The sequence below is a fragment of the Sminthopsis crassicaudata genome, chromosome 5 (assembly GCF_048593235.1).
Source record: "Sminthopsis crassicaudata isolate SCR6 chromosome 5, ASM4859323v1, whole genome shotgun sequence".
NCBI lineage: Eukaryota > Metazoa > Chordata > Mammalia > Dasyuromorphia > Dasyuridae > Sminthopsis > Sminthopsis crassicaudata.
Genome location: NC_133621.1, coordinates 104,305,773 through 104,320,427, shown reverse-complemented (window position 1 = coordinate 104,320,427; position 14,655 = coordinate 104,305,773). Strand labels below are relative to the sequence as shown.

The 14,655-nt window shown below is 33.6% G+C and overlaps 1 protein-coding gene across 1 annotated transcript in view; it reads left to right on the top strand.

Annotated features, from left to right (window-relative positions):
* Positions 1-14,655, top strand: part of AKR1D1 (aldo-keto reductase family 1 member D1) — a 65,112-nt gene that overhangs the window by 23,669 nt on the left and 26,788 nt on the right. The window lies entirely within an intron of this gene.

Genomic DNA, 14,655 nt, shown 5'->3' with positions numbered 1-14,655 from the left:
GAGTTCCTATATCATTCCCCACAGAAACTTTCCCAGCACTTCTCTCTAGGAAGTTGTTGAATCTATCCTTCTTTCCTCTCAAAAGAATATCCTCTTACCTTACTAAAACAATGAAGCCATTGGTTCTCTCCTCTCCTCTTTTCTTCATCTCAAAACCCTATCAACATCATTGCCTAATCTCTGATCTCTTTCTCCAGTTTCTAATGAGGTGACTTTTATTCTTGTGTATGCTCCTCTCATTTTCTCTTATTGATGGTTCCCTCAATCATTCCCCATTTCCCTAATCTTCAATATCTCCCCATATTACTTTCATTATTGCCTTCAAATATGTCCAAATTTCCCACACCATTAAAAAAAAAGTTTCACTAGACCCTAATATCATCTCAAGCAATCATGTTCTTTTTCTCTCTCAGATTCCTAGAAAAAAATCTATTGATCTACATAGCCTTCACTCATTTTTCTCTAGTTCACTTCAAAACTCCTTGCAGTCTGGCTTCCAGTCACATCATCTAACTAAAATTGCTTTCTTCAAAGTGATCATTTTTCTCTCCACTGAAATATCTTATATTCTTTCTCAGACTTTATCTTTCTTGAGCTTTCCGACATTTTTGATACTATTAATCATGGATATTCTCCTCTTAAGTTTTTATGACAGTATTTTCTTTTGGTGCTATTCCTACCTGTTTCATCGCTTTTTCTCCGTATGCTTTGCTAGTTTATTATATGTCATGCCTACAAACTGTGGGTGCTCTCCAAGGTTCTGTCTTGGCTCTCTCCTCTTTGTTTTTTATATTCTTTCATCAGTAATTATGAGTTTAATTATCATAATTATGCAGATAATTCACATACATACTTATATATTTTACATATAATATATTTATTTCCTTTAAGATAAATCATAAATTCCTCAGTGGGTTTTTAAACTTTTTATGTCTGGCTTTTCTTTACATTACTAGCCTCATTATATGTTTCTCTTCTTCCTGAATTCTCTAGTCTCGCCAGATTGAATTGGTCTTTCTTCTTTAGACATGGTACTACATTTCTCATATATTTATATTTTTTTACATATATGTGTGTGCATAGATAGACAGATATCATATTCTAGTCTCTACTCAGCTTTGGTCTTGTGTCATCTTGTAAATTGGATGCTAGAGAGATATCTCAAGCATCAGATAAGCATAGATTACAAACACAGAGATATGTTCCAAACAAAATTAATTGTCTTTCCCTAAAAATCTACTTCTGTGTCAAATTTTCCTATAAAATAAGTACCATAATTCTTCTAGTCTTCCAGGTTTCAGCGCTAATTTCCCTCATCCCATATGTTCAGTCACTTGCCTAATTTTAACATTTCAACCTCCACATTTCTTGCATCTAATCCATTCTCTCATGGCCACTGTCTTAGTTTAAATTTTTACTATCACTCACCTAGATTATGTTAATGACTCTTAATTAGTATCTCTGCTTCCTTCCTCCAATCTATCTTATATACTACTGCCCAAGTCATTTTCCTGAAGCACAAATCTGACTATATAATTCCCCTACACAATAAGACTCTGGTGGATTATTATTTCTTCTAAGATGAAACAAGTTCCTCCATTGGTTTTGAAACCTCTTATGATCATTCTCTACCTTTCCAGCTTCATCATATATTCCTCTCCTTTCTGAATTCTATAGTCTAGACAAATTGAATCTATCTTTCTTCTTCAGAAATGGCACTCCATCTTCCATTTCTGTGCCATTGCATTAGGCATATTCCATACCTAGACTGCAATCCTACCCTACCTTCACCCCAGAGAATCCCTTCCTCCCTTCTTCTGTCACTGATGCCAAGATATAGCTCAGACACCACCTTTTACATAATTTTCTACTCACCCCAACTGCTAGTGTTCTTTTCCCTTATTGTCTTATATTTATGCTGTGTATACTTATACATATTGTTTTCAACATAGAATGTAACTATATTAAAACCAGGGATTGTTTGATCTTCATGTCCCTAATGTCAGCACATTCCTAGAATATATTAGGTGCTTTTTAACCATACAGTGAAATCCATAATAAGATTCACATTCTATATATAATATATATTTTTTCCTTTTTGCTGAAGCAATTGGGGTAAAGTGACTTGCCCAGGGTCACACAGCTAGGAAGTGTTAAGTGTCTGAGATTTGAACTCAAGTCTTCCTGACTTCAGGGTTGGTGCTCTATCCACTACACCAACTAGCTGTCCCTTTAGATATAATAAATAATATCCTTTTAAAGTTTTTATTTCATTGGTTTTTCATGCTGAATTTATCTAACATAGGAATCTTCTACATGACCATAATTAAAGGAGCAAAATTTTGACATTGTCATTTCCTAAAATGGAGAATTGAAAATTTTAGTTCTACTTAACTTTGTATCTTTGACAAGGAATTTACAATTATTGTTTTTAAATGACAGCTATAATTATTCAAAAGAATTTGATTTATTTACCCAGGAAAAAACAAATGAATGAGGAATACTTATTGTCTTGATTAAGATTATGAACAATCAAAAGAACTCATCCATTGTCTGATTGAGGGATTTTGTATATGTATGTGGTTCGGATTCACTTATGCAATATTACCATTTTTAGCTTAATTAGATAGTTTAATGATTACAATAAAAGTGGAATTGTACAACTACAATATTACAAAGAAAAGCGTAATAGCAAAGATAGAAATAGAAGCAATAATATTGAAAGAAAAACATCACCAATTTGGGGAAACATCAACCCCTGAGTCAAATATCTGGGGAATACCAGGTCACTGCTTTCAGGGTCCCAATTGGGAAGGTCCCAGTCAGACTCTTCATAGGCAAAATTCCAAAGAGACTCTGCCTTAAAGAACTTAAGTATTACTTTAGACAAAGAAGGCTTAGTGCCAATCAAGAAAGCTCTCAGCCAAATTCTCCCAGGTGCCGCCTTGGGCAAGTAGTCAGCTCCCTCAGTGAGACTCTCGCAAATTATTTATTTTCAGTGAAGTGTCTAGGTTCTTAAAGATAAATTACTCAAGATGTTTTGACCTTAAAGATTGTACACACACACACACACACACACACACAAACACACACACCTATATATATATATACATATATATGCATATATACATATATAATGTACACATTATATAAACATAAATAATCTTAGAGATTATATATACACTGGCCTTCATCTAAAATCCATCATATCTCCAGGCTTAGGTTCATCTTTAGGGCAAATGTGTGCAGAATCTGCACTGAGACATGGAGGAGTTTCTCTACCATGTATTTACCAATCATCCATAAGTAATTACCTTAGACCAGGCAAGTGGACAATGAACTGGATTAACAATAGAATAGGGGGAAAAAAAGACAGAATGTATTGTATTTCAGTAATTGCATCATGGTTTTACTGATTTCTACATAATTCTATTAAGAAGTCTTATTGTGACATACAAGTCACTCTGGATTCCCAAAGGTCTGCAAAGCACAAGTTCTGGAATATTGTACTTTGCTGGAAAAGTTTTGATTACATTCAAAGTAATAGTATCTATATCAAGTGTCTGAAGTCCAACCTCTTTAATTATAGAGAAGCTCTTGTTAATGATCCTAACTTTCTCTTTGGATCAATGACCCATCTTTTTAATACCAAAATTCTTCTAGAACTATGAGAAATTACAATCTCTAAGAATTTTAATTTGGTGATCTTGTAAAAGACCATAGAGAGGCACATGATAAGTGTAAGCAAGATGTAATACATTATAAAGAAAAACTAGGGGCAGATAGATAGCACAGTGGATAGAGCACCAGTCCTGAAGTCAGGAGGATCTGAGTTCAAATCTGACCTCAGACAATTAATACTTCCTAGCTGTGTGACCCTGGACAAGTCACTTAAACCCAACTGCCTCAGTGAAAGAAAAAAAGAAAAAGGAAAATTATGAGAGAAATAATATAATAAAGACCATTAAAGAAATGTAAAATACAAAATATGATGAGAACATCACTTAACAAAAGCAAGAAATAATCAATGTATAGCAAAAATTAGAATCATTGTGATCTCAAGAGAATAAGAGGAATACCTTCAACATATTCAGTGGACTTCCTACAATGAACTCATGGGACTATATGATGAGAGTTTCACAGTTAGATATTGGTAGATATCAAAGACAAATATTTGAATGCTGTGGAAAACTTACCTTAGCAGTCTACTTTCCAGAGATGTCCACGTTGATAATGAGATCGACATACGTGTTGCCAGAGCTATCTCAGTGTTTGGGAGGCTTCCAAGGAAAATGTGAGAAAGGAGAGAAAATTGACCACCAATTGAAGATCTACAGAGCTGTTGCGCTAATCTTATTGGTGTATGTCTATGAAACCTGCACAGTATGCCAGTGCCATGCTGAGACACTGAATTACTTCCATTTCAATTGCCTTAAGGAAGATTCTGAAGATCTCCTGGCAGGATGAGGTACCGGACACTGAAATCCTTTTTGGAACTAAACTGCTAAACATTCCAACTCTACTGTGAAGAACAACTATATTAGGCTGGCTACATTGTTTGAATTCTAAATGTATGCTTGTCAAAAAGATTGTTTTATGGAGAACTAACACGTGGTAAGTGCTCACAAGATGGTCAGAAAAAGTGATACTAGGACACTCTCAAGGTCTCTCTTAAATTTAGAATTGATTTTACAACACAGGAGTCACTAGCACAAGACCACTGAGCATGTGGTTATACTCTATGAGCAAAGCAAAATTGAATTAACTCAGAAGAAACTAGATGTTCAGTTAGAGAAGTCACCCAAAGGTTCATAACTATTTGTGTCCAACCTGTGGTAGAGTATATCATTCTGACCAGCCAGAGTTGCACACAGTGTAATGTCATTTTAATACTCTTTGAGAACTAAAGACAACAACCAACCAATGCCTAAATAAACTACTAGAGTTCTTCAGGACAAACAAAAAGAATGTAATTATACAAATAGACATATCCACATAGCTACACATTGCACGCAAATGCATCAATTCCCTAGACTAAAATATAGATACTGTCATGTACAAAAGGAAGGAAGGATAGAGATATTCAAGTCTCTGAGAATCATAAAGAATTTGGTATTCCAAAGGACATATTTTGGAATAGGAGGCAGTATATAACAACCAGAAGACCTGTCTTTGTTCCACATTAATGAATATAAAAAAGTGTTTGGTAAGAATGGCTTCTGGGAACCGATACGGCCATTCTGGAGAGCAGTTTGGAAGTATGCCCCGAAAGTTATCAAACTGTGAATACCCTTTGATCCAGCAGTGTTACTACTGAGCTTATATCCCATAGAAATACTAAAGAGGGGAAAGGGACCCACATATGGAAAAAAGTTTGTGGCAGCCCTTTATTTTATTATAGCTTTTTATTTACAAGATACATGCATGGGTAATTTTTCAGAATTGACAGTTGCAAAACCTTTTGTTCCAATTTTTCCCCTTCTTCTCCCCACCCCTTCCCCCAGATGGCAGGTAGACCAATACATGTTAAATATGTTAGAATATATGTTAAATATTATATATATATATATATATATATATATATATATATATATATATATGTGTGTGTGTGTGTGTGTGTGTGTGTCCATACAGTTATTTTGTTGCAGAAAAAGAATCGGACTTTGAAATAGTGTACAATTAACCTGTGAAGGAAATAAAAAATGCAGGTGGACAAAATTAGAGGGATTGGGAATTCTATGTAGTGATTCATAGTCATCTCCCAGAGTTCTTTCACTGGGTGTAGCTGGTTCTATTCATTATTGAACAAATGTAACTGATTTGGTTCATCTCATTGTTGAAGAGAACCATGTTCACCAGAATTGATCTCATATAGTTTTATTGTTGAAATATATAATGATCTCCTGGTCCTGCTCATTTCATTCAGCATCAGTTCATGTAAGTCTCTCCAGAACTCTTTGAAATCATCCTGTTGGTCATTTTTTACAGAACAATAATATTCCATAACATTCATATACCACAATTTATTCAGCCATTCTCCAACTGATGAGCATCCATTCAGTTTCCAGTTTCTGGCCACTAGAAAGAGGGCTTGTGGCATCCCTTTTTGTAGGGGCTAGAAACTGGAAACTTAATGGATGCTCTTCAGTTGAAGAATGGCTGAATGAGTTATGGTATATGAATGATATGGAATATTATTATTTTTTAAGAAACAATTGGCAGGATGATTTTTGAGAGTCCTGGAGAGACTTACAGGAACTGATGCTGAGTGAAATGAGCAGAACCAGGAGATCATTGTACACGGCAACAACAAGATTATACAGTGATCAATTCTTAAGATTGATTCTGGCTCTTTCTAACTATGAGATGATTGAGTCTTGTTCCAATTATCTTGTGACAAAGAGAGCCATCTACACCCAGAGAGAAGACGGTGGGAACTGAGGGTGGATCACAACATAACATTCTCATTCTTTTGGTTGTTGTTCATTTATATTTTGTTTCCATATTCATTTTCTTTCCTTTTTGATCTGATCTTTCTTGTGCAGTAAGATAACTACACAAATATGCTTATATATATTGGATTTAACATGTATTTTAACATGTATAATATATATTGGATTATTTGCCATCTAAAGGAGGGGGTGAGGGGAAGGTGGGGAAAATTTGGAACACAAAATTATGCAAGGATTAATGTTAAAAAAATGGTCCATGCGTATGTTTTGAAAATAAAAAGCTTTAATAATAATAAAAGAATGGCTTTGGGGTGAACAAACAAAAAAAAGGTAAACAAAAGATTAATTAACTAGCAATGCATATGCCAACTTTCCCATGCAAATTTTTAAAAAATAATCTTGAAGGTATATGAAGAAAATAAGCAGGCTTTTGCAAATGACATAGGCCATACCTTTATGGTCATACAATTCATTGATACATATAGAGAACCTAAGAACCCACTGTACTTATTGTTTGATAACTATGTAGAATACAACTTAGCTACTTTCATCTTAAACTATTCTTTTTGATAATGAAGCAAGGAAGCATCTATTTCAGTACTTTTATTTTTCCCACACATTCTATTCTCCCACATCCAGGAAGATTGTGTCCAGCTGTTAAAATCAACCAAATTTTAGTGACCCTTAAGTAACCCTTAAATGCATGCCCTTGCCTCAGTAACTCTGATGATTTATGACTGGATATCTCAATTCAGACATTGTGAAGATGCCTGGCTCTAACAGATATCCTGACCCATTCCTCACATAATTTCACCCCCTGCTTGCTGGTTATGTCCAAGATAGTCTTATTCTTTATAGGCCAGGAGATATTGTTTTCCCAAAAGAAGCCATGTCTCCAAACTTAGGCAGCTGGTTTTTTTCCCTTTTTTTTAATCAAAAAGTTTTGATCATAACTGTTTTAAAAGAGCATTTTATTTGGTAGAACAGAATATAATTGAAGACTTTACTCCTAGAGTTGCTATGTGGATCAAATATAATAATATTTGTAAAGCTCTTAGTACTAAATAGGCACTTATTAAATGCTTGCTTCCTTCCAGGCTGTCCTTCAACAAGTTTTCCCTTGCACTTATGACAAAAATTATATAAGAATATTAGAAAGTATTAACGATTGAAATAAAAGTTTTGATCTTATGTTTACTGACATCAAGCAAGGCATAAAAAAAGGATGTATGATACCCCCCCAAAAGAGAAGAGAGTTTGCTACAGTCACAAAATATATCTAGCATAATTCCAAAGAGAAAACAGATTTCCTATATCAGGTGAATTATCTAGATACTCCTACTTGTTGGAGATGAGCTGATTGCATTGATCCCCAGAAAATTAAAGAGCCTACAGTCAACTAAAAAGAGTTTTCCTAGTCTAAACCCATGGGTATGTAGTAATAATAATTTTGCCAATTTTTATTGTTGGTGGTGGTATTATATGGTGAGTCCTTATTCCAGTAGCTTATATCTTAGTGTTTATTGAATACTAGAATGCTACATATATTTGTTTCCAAATGTTGTATAGCTAATCTATTCCACTGATCAGTTCTCCATTTTTTAACCAGAACCAAATTGTCATGCTAATTACTACTATGTGATTAATTTCATATTTAATACTAGAATACTCTGTAGTGTTCTCTAAAGTGTAATCATTCTCTGGGAGCAGATTTCTTGGGGGGCTTCTGGAGGTTCTGTTCATTTACCCCAAATGTAGCCAAGAGTTTAAATCCAAATCCTTTACTGTCTCTTCCAAAATCTTATCTCCTTCACTTGGGGATTGGCTAGTTTTCTGGAGGCCTTCCCAATCTTGCCTCTAGTCCTTTATTTCTTCCAGCTTCAGCCTCTCATCTTGCCCATGTCTCCAGCTAGCACAAAGGTAGAAGTTGGAATGAATCTTGACTCCGCCAGAGAGTGGGCTTGTGGGTTTCTATGGGCTTGTAAACTCTCCCAGAAGTCCAAGAGCAGGCTTTTCCTCCAGTGAGCTTGTCAGCTCCTCCGTATTTATGCTCTCTTAAAGGTGTGAATCTTGTGGAATTATAGTAGGTACTAGGTACATGTAAATTAGAGAATCATCTCATCAATTCCACTGAGTACCTTGTTTCAAGTTCTGGCCCATAACATCTCCTTGTAGGATCAGATCAATCATACTGAACCATGCTAAATTAGATAATTATTGTCTCTATCATTCCAGTGACTTAGCACCTTGTAAGAATCCTAACAATACTCAATTCCTACTTCTTTTAATTATTTCTTTTGAAATTCCTGTTTTTCTTCCATATGAATTTAGCTAATATTATTTCTAATAATTTATTTCTTTCTTTCTTTCTTTCTCTTTCTTTCTTTCTTTCTTTCTCTTTCTTTCTTTCTTTCTTTCTTTCTTTCTTTCTTTCTTTCTCTCTCTCTCTCTCTCTTTCTTTCTTTCTTTCTTTCTTTCTTTCTTTCTTTCTTTCTTTCTTTCTTTCTTTCTTTCTTTCTTTCTTTCTTTCTTTCTTTCTTTCTTTCTTTCTTTCTTTCTTTCTTGGCAATAGGGATTAAGTGGCTTGCCTAGAGTCACACAGCTAGGAAGTATTAAGGGTCTGAAACCAAATTTGAACTCAGATCATTGTGACTTCAGGGCTGATACTCTATCCACTGTGCCACCTAGCTGCCCCTTGTAGTTTCTATTGTACTTTGATTGGCATAGTGTAAAGTAAATTAATTTGGAAAGTATTGTCATTTTTATATCATTGGCTAATCCTACTCATGAGCAATTAATATATTTTTAATTATTTCAGACTGTCCTTATTTCTATAAACAGCATTTTATAGTTTATTTTTTATATATAGCTTTTTATTTATAAGATATATGCATGAGTAATTTTACAGTATTGACAATTGCCAAGCTTTTTGTTCTCATTTTTCCCCTCCTTCCCCCCTCCCCCAGATGGCAGGTTGACCAATACATGTTAAATATGTTAAAGTATAAATTAAATACAATATATGTATACATGTCCAAACAGTTATTTTGCTGTACAAAAAGAATCAGACTTTGAAATAGTGTACAATTAGCCTGTGAAGGAAATCAAAAATGCAGGTGGACAAAAATAGGGGGATTGGGAATTCTACGTAGTGGTACATAGTCATCTCCCAGAGTTTTTTCGCTTGGATGTAGCTGGCTCAGTTCATTACTGTTCTATTGGAACTGATTTGGTTCATTTCATTGTTACAGAGGGCCACGTCATCAGAATTATTATCACATAGTATTATTGTTAAAGTATATAATGATCTCCTGGTCCTGCTCATTTCACTCAGCATCAGTTCATGTAAGTCTCTCCAGGCCTTTCTGAAATCATCCAGTTGGTCATTTCTTATAGAATAATAATATTCCATAGCATTCATATACCACAATTTATTCAGCCATTCTCTAATTGATGGGACATCCTCTCAGTTTCCAGTTTCTGGCCACTATAAAGAGGACTGCCACAAACATTCTTGCACATACCTTTCCCTTTCCTTTGCACTAACCCTTTCCCTTCTTTAAGATCTCTTTGGGATATAAGCCCAGTAGTAATATTGCTGGATCAAAGGGTATGCTTTGTAGTTGTTTTTTACCTAAATCTTGTGTGTATTTTGGAAGGCAGACTCTGGATAATTTTTTATATTTTGTAGTAATTTTAAATGGAATTTCTCTTTTGATCTTTTTCTGCTGGAAAACATCGGTAGTATGTAGGAGTGATAATGAGTTGTATAGATTTATTTTACATTCTACAATTTTTGCTGAAGTTATTTAAATTAATGTTTAGTTGACTCTTCAAGATTTTTTTTTACTACACCATCATATCATTTACAAAAAAATAATAATTTTATTTCTTCTTCATTTTTGATTATTTTTTTCCATTTCTTTCTTTCTATTTCTTCTTCTATATAGCCACAATTTTTATTACTTTATAAAGTTGAAGCGGTGACAGTGGACATCTTTTTTTTTTTTTTTTTTTTACCCCTGAATTTCCTGGAAAAATTTTTAGTTTATATCTATTGAATATAATGGTAAATCCTGTTTTGACATACATCATACATATTATTTATCATGATAAGAAAAGAGCAATTTATTTGGTTTTCTATTTTTTTTAATGAAAATAGAAATGGGTGTTGTCTTTGTGAAAAAACCTATTTTAAAAATATATGTTAAATATATTTTAAATATATAATCATATTTTTGTTTTATTATTAATGTGGTTACTTAGGCTATTTATTTTCCTAATATTTAAAAATCCTATATTCCTTATATAAATCCAACCTGGATATTCAGTGAAAGAGAGGGCTTTCAAGTATTCTTGATGAAAATACCAGAGATGAATAGAAAATTTGAGTTTCAAATACAAGATTCAAAGGAAATATAAAAAAAGGTAAATAGAAAAGGGTAATCATAAGAGACTTAATAAAGTTAAACTGTTTACATTCCTACATGGGAAGGTGATACTTGTAATTCATAAAAACTTTCTCATTTTTTAGGACATTTAGAAGGAGGGTGTATAGAAAGAGGGCATTGGATGAGTTGAATATGAAGGGAAGATATCTAAAGCAAGTTTAGAGGTTAGAGGGAAATGAACTTAAAAAGAGGCAAGATAAAGTTTTTGGAGGGGAAGAAGGAGGAGATAAGGGGAGAATAATCAAATCTTACTCTTATCAGAATGGCTCAAAGAGGGAATATTATACATATTCTATTGGGTATAGAAATTTATCTTATAATACAGGAAAGTAGGAAAGGAAAGGGATAAAGTAAAGGGGGAATGATAAAAGGGAGGGCAGATTAGAAGAGGAGTTAGTCAGAAGCAAAATACTTTTGAGGAGGGTAGCTACATGATTCAGTGAGCACCAGTGTTGGAGTTGGGAAAACCTGAGTTCAAATCTGACACAGACTTAGTAACTGTGTGACTCTGGACAAGTCACTTAACCAATTGCACGCACACACACACACACACACACACACACACACACACACACACACACATACATACTTTTGAGGAGAGACAGAGTGAAAAGAGGCAGAGAACAGAATAAATAAGGAAAGTGAAATAGGATGGAGAGATAATTGCGGGGAAAAAATTGAAACAAGTTTCTCTGATAAAAGCTTGATTTCTCAAACATACAGAGAACCAAGTCAAATTTATTCCCCAATTGATAAATAATTAAAAGATATGAACATTTTTCAGATGAAGTAACCAAAGCTATCTATAACTGTATGAAACAATGTTCTAATTTGTTATTAATTGAAGATATGCTAATTAAAACAATTCCAAGTTACTGTCTCATACCTTAAATTGTCTAATAGAACAAAAAATGACAAATGGTGGAGGGAATATGAGGAAAATAAGACATTAATAAATTGTTGATGGAGTTGTGAATGATGCAACCATTCTGTAGGGTATTTTGGAACTCTGACGAAAGAGCCATAAAACCATGTAATAAAATCCTCTGACCTAGTGATACCACTACTAAGGCTATATTCAAAAAGAGATTTTTACAAAAACAAACAAGCAAAAAGGAAAAGGAAGCACATGTATAAAAGTATTTATAGCAAAGAACTGGAAGTTGAGGAGATGCTCATCAATAGGGGAATGGCTGAATAAATTGTGGTATATCATTATGATAGAATACTATTATACTATAAGAGATGATGGTCAGGATGCTCTCAGAAAAACCTGGAAACATTTATATGAACTGATAAAGTGAAATGTACATGGTCATTTTAATGTAAAAGTCTCATACACTGGCAAGAATAAAAATACTTCTTTTGGGGCAGCTAGGTGGCGCAGTGGATTGAGCACCACCCTTGAATTCAGGAGGACCTGAGTTCAAATCTGGTCTCAGACACTTAACATTTCCTAGCTGTGTGACCCTGGGCAAGTCACTTAACCCCAGCCTAAATATATATATATATATATTTCTTTTTTCATCTAATAATCCTCCCAAATAGAAAATCCTTTTTGTATCTAATTTTTCCAAAATTCTATTAAGTTCCTCAACTTCTTTTTTGCTTATTTTTGGTTAAATTTGCATAGTTCTGAAAGAAGAACATTGAGAGCATTCGTTATTATTTTTATTTATTTTACTGTATATTTCTTCCTATAAATCATTTAGTTATTTCCTTTAAGTATTAAGTACTTATACAACTTATGTTATATATATGTTAAGTATTGAGATTAATTTATTGTTCATGGTTCAACAAAATGTAGCTTGTGTGTTGTCTGTGTGTGTATTTTTGCTATTTTCTGAGAATTACTTCTTCCCTTTTTTTAAACTTCAGATGAAGCACAATAGATTTTGCTACAGCTCTAACTCTGCGTGAATCTTTTATGCTTCAAATGTTTCTCACAATCAACATATTGTTGGATTCTATAAGCCTCTGCTATTTTAAGGATTTTAATCCATTCACATTCACAATTGTGATCATTAATTGTTTATTTCCTTCCATTTTATTTTCTTATACTTTTTCTTTCTTTGCCCCAATCCTTCTTCATAAGTAAAAAAAAGTCATGAAACACCAATGCTTTACATTTGATATTCACAGCTTCAACCTTCTCTTCTTTTTCTTCTCGTCCAGACCAATCATGGGTTCTTAGTCTTTTTGTGTTGTTTTAAACCTTACTTTATAATTCTTTTATCCATACTTAGAAGTTGTTTGCTCTAAAGACTAATCTCCTATTGAATCTGTCTTCCTTATTCATTTTTCCCCTTCTCCCTTTTATCTGTTGAGTTAAATTTACTTCCACACTAAGAAATATATGTGTTTTTGTGTACTGTACTCTCTTCAGGCTCAATGAGGTTCAAGTGATATCTGCTTTCCTCATTCCTTTCACTTTTGTATAGACTTTTACATGAGCCCTTGATTATATAAATTCCCCTCATCCCTCTTCTTTTCTTCCCTAATATGTCTTTTTTCGTTGTCTTTTAAAATAATTAAAACAGGACAAAAATTATTCTGAGGCCATAAATCTGATTTTATTTCCTTTATTCTCTCTTCACCCTCCTTTATTGCCCTCAATGACATTATAGTTCTTAGGGAATTCTTGTATCACACACAGCCTCATTAGAATGCAATACTCCATCTTTAGCAAGTCTTCCAATTGCTCACTTGAATTTCCTTTTTATGTTTCTCTTTACTCCCATTTTTGTATTTCAAAGTTCTATTCAGCTCCAATCTTTTCCTCAATACTGCTTGTAAGTTCTCTATTTTATTATTACAAGTCCATTTCTAAGTTATTCTTGATTGTAAGTCAATGTGTTTTGACTATTGGAATATATATTGTATTGCATGCTTCTCTATTCCTTTAGAGTGGTAATAGAAAAATCTTGTGTGATCCTGACTGTGATTTCTTGGTATTTTAATTCTTTTTGGGAGGTCTGTTTTCAGCATTTTTTACCCTCTCTTCCAGAAGCTTTGGACTTTGATTATGCCATTCTTAGTTTGCGCTTTGATCTTTCTTTCAGAAAGTAATTGGTGGGTTTTTTCTGTTTCCATTTCACTTTCTTGTCTGTACAATTTCCTCTCATAATTTCGTGAAATATGATACCCAATCTTTCTTCTTTCTCCTGCTCCTTTTCCTTCCTCTTCTTTCTTCTTTCTCAATGAAAAAGGACTTTCAGATAGTGCAATGATTCAAATTTGTAATGTTTAGCTAGAAAAATGACCACTTTTTGATTTCTTAATCTGACATCTTTTTTAGATCATTGTTGGAATAGATGTGAGGGTAGTTAGGTTACAAAGTTTCCTCCTACTCTATCATCTTTGACTGTCCAAAACTATCCTCATCTAATAAAAGAAATAAGAAAAGAGTGGAGAGCATTCTAGTCATGCAAAATATCATGTACAATTTCGCTGAAAAGGGAAATGGCATGTTAAATTCGAAGAACAACCAGTCCATTGTGTCTGGAATTTAAGAGTATATAAAGGAGTAATATGAATTAAGGCTGAAAAGACAGATTAGAAAAAGGCAGCCATGAAGAAAGCTGAAAGTCAGGAAGACCTAGATTCAAATCCTGCCTATAAGTAGTATAGTGGTAGTGGTTTTTGAGCCTGAGAAAATTACTTGATACCTACAGACAACTCTCTGATACTGTAAATTGCAAAGCTAGTGCCAGCCTATGTTGGCTAGAGGGAATTATTTCCTGGTATGTGTT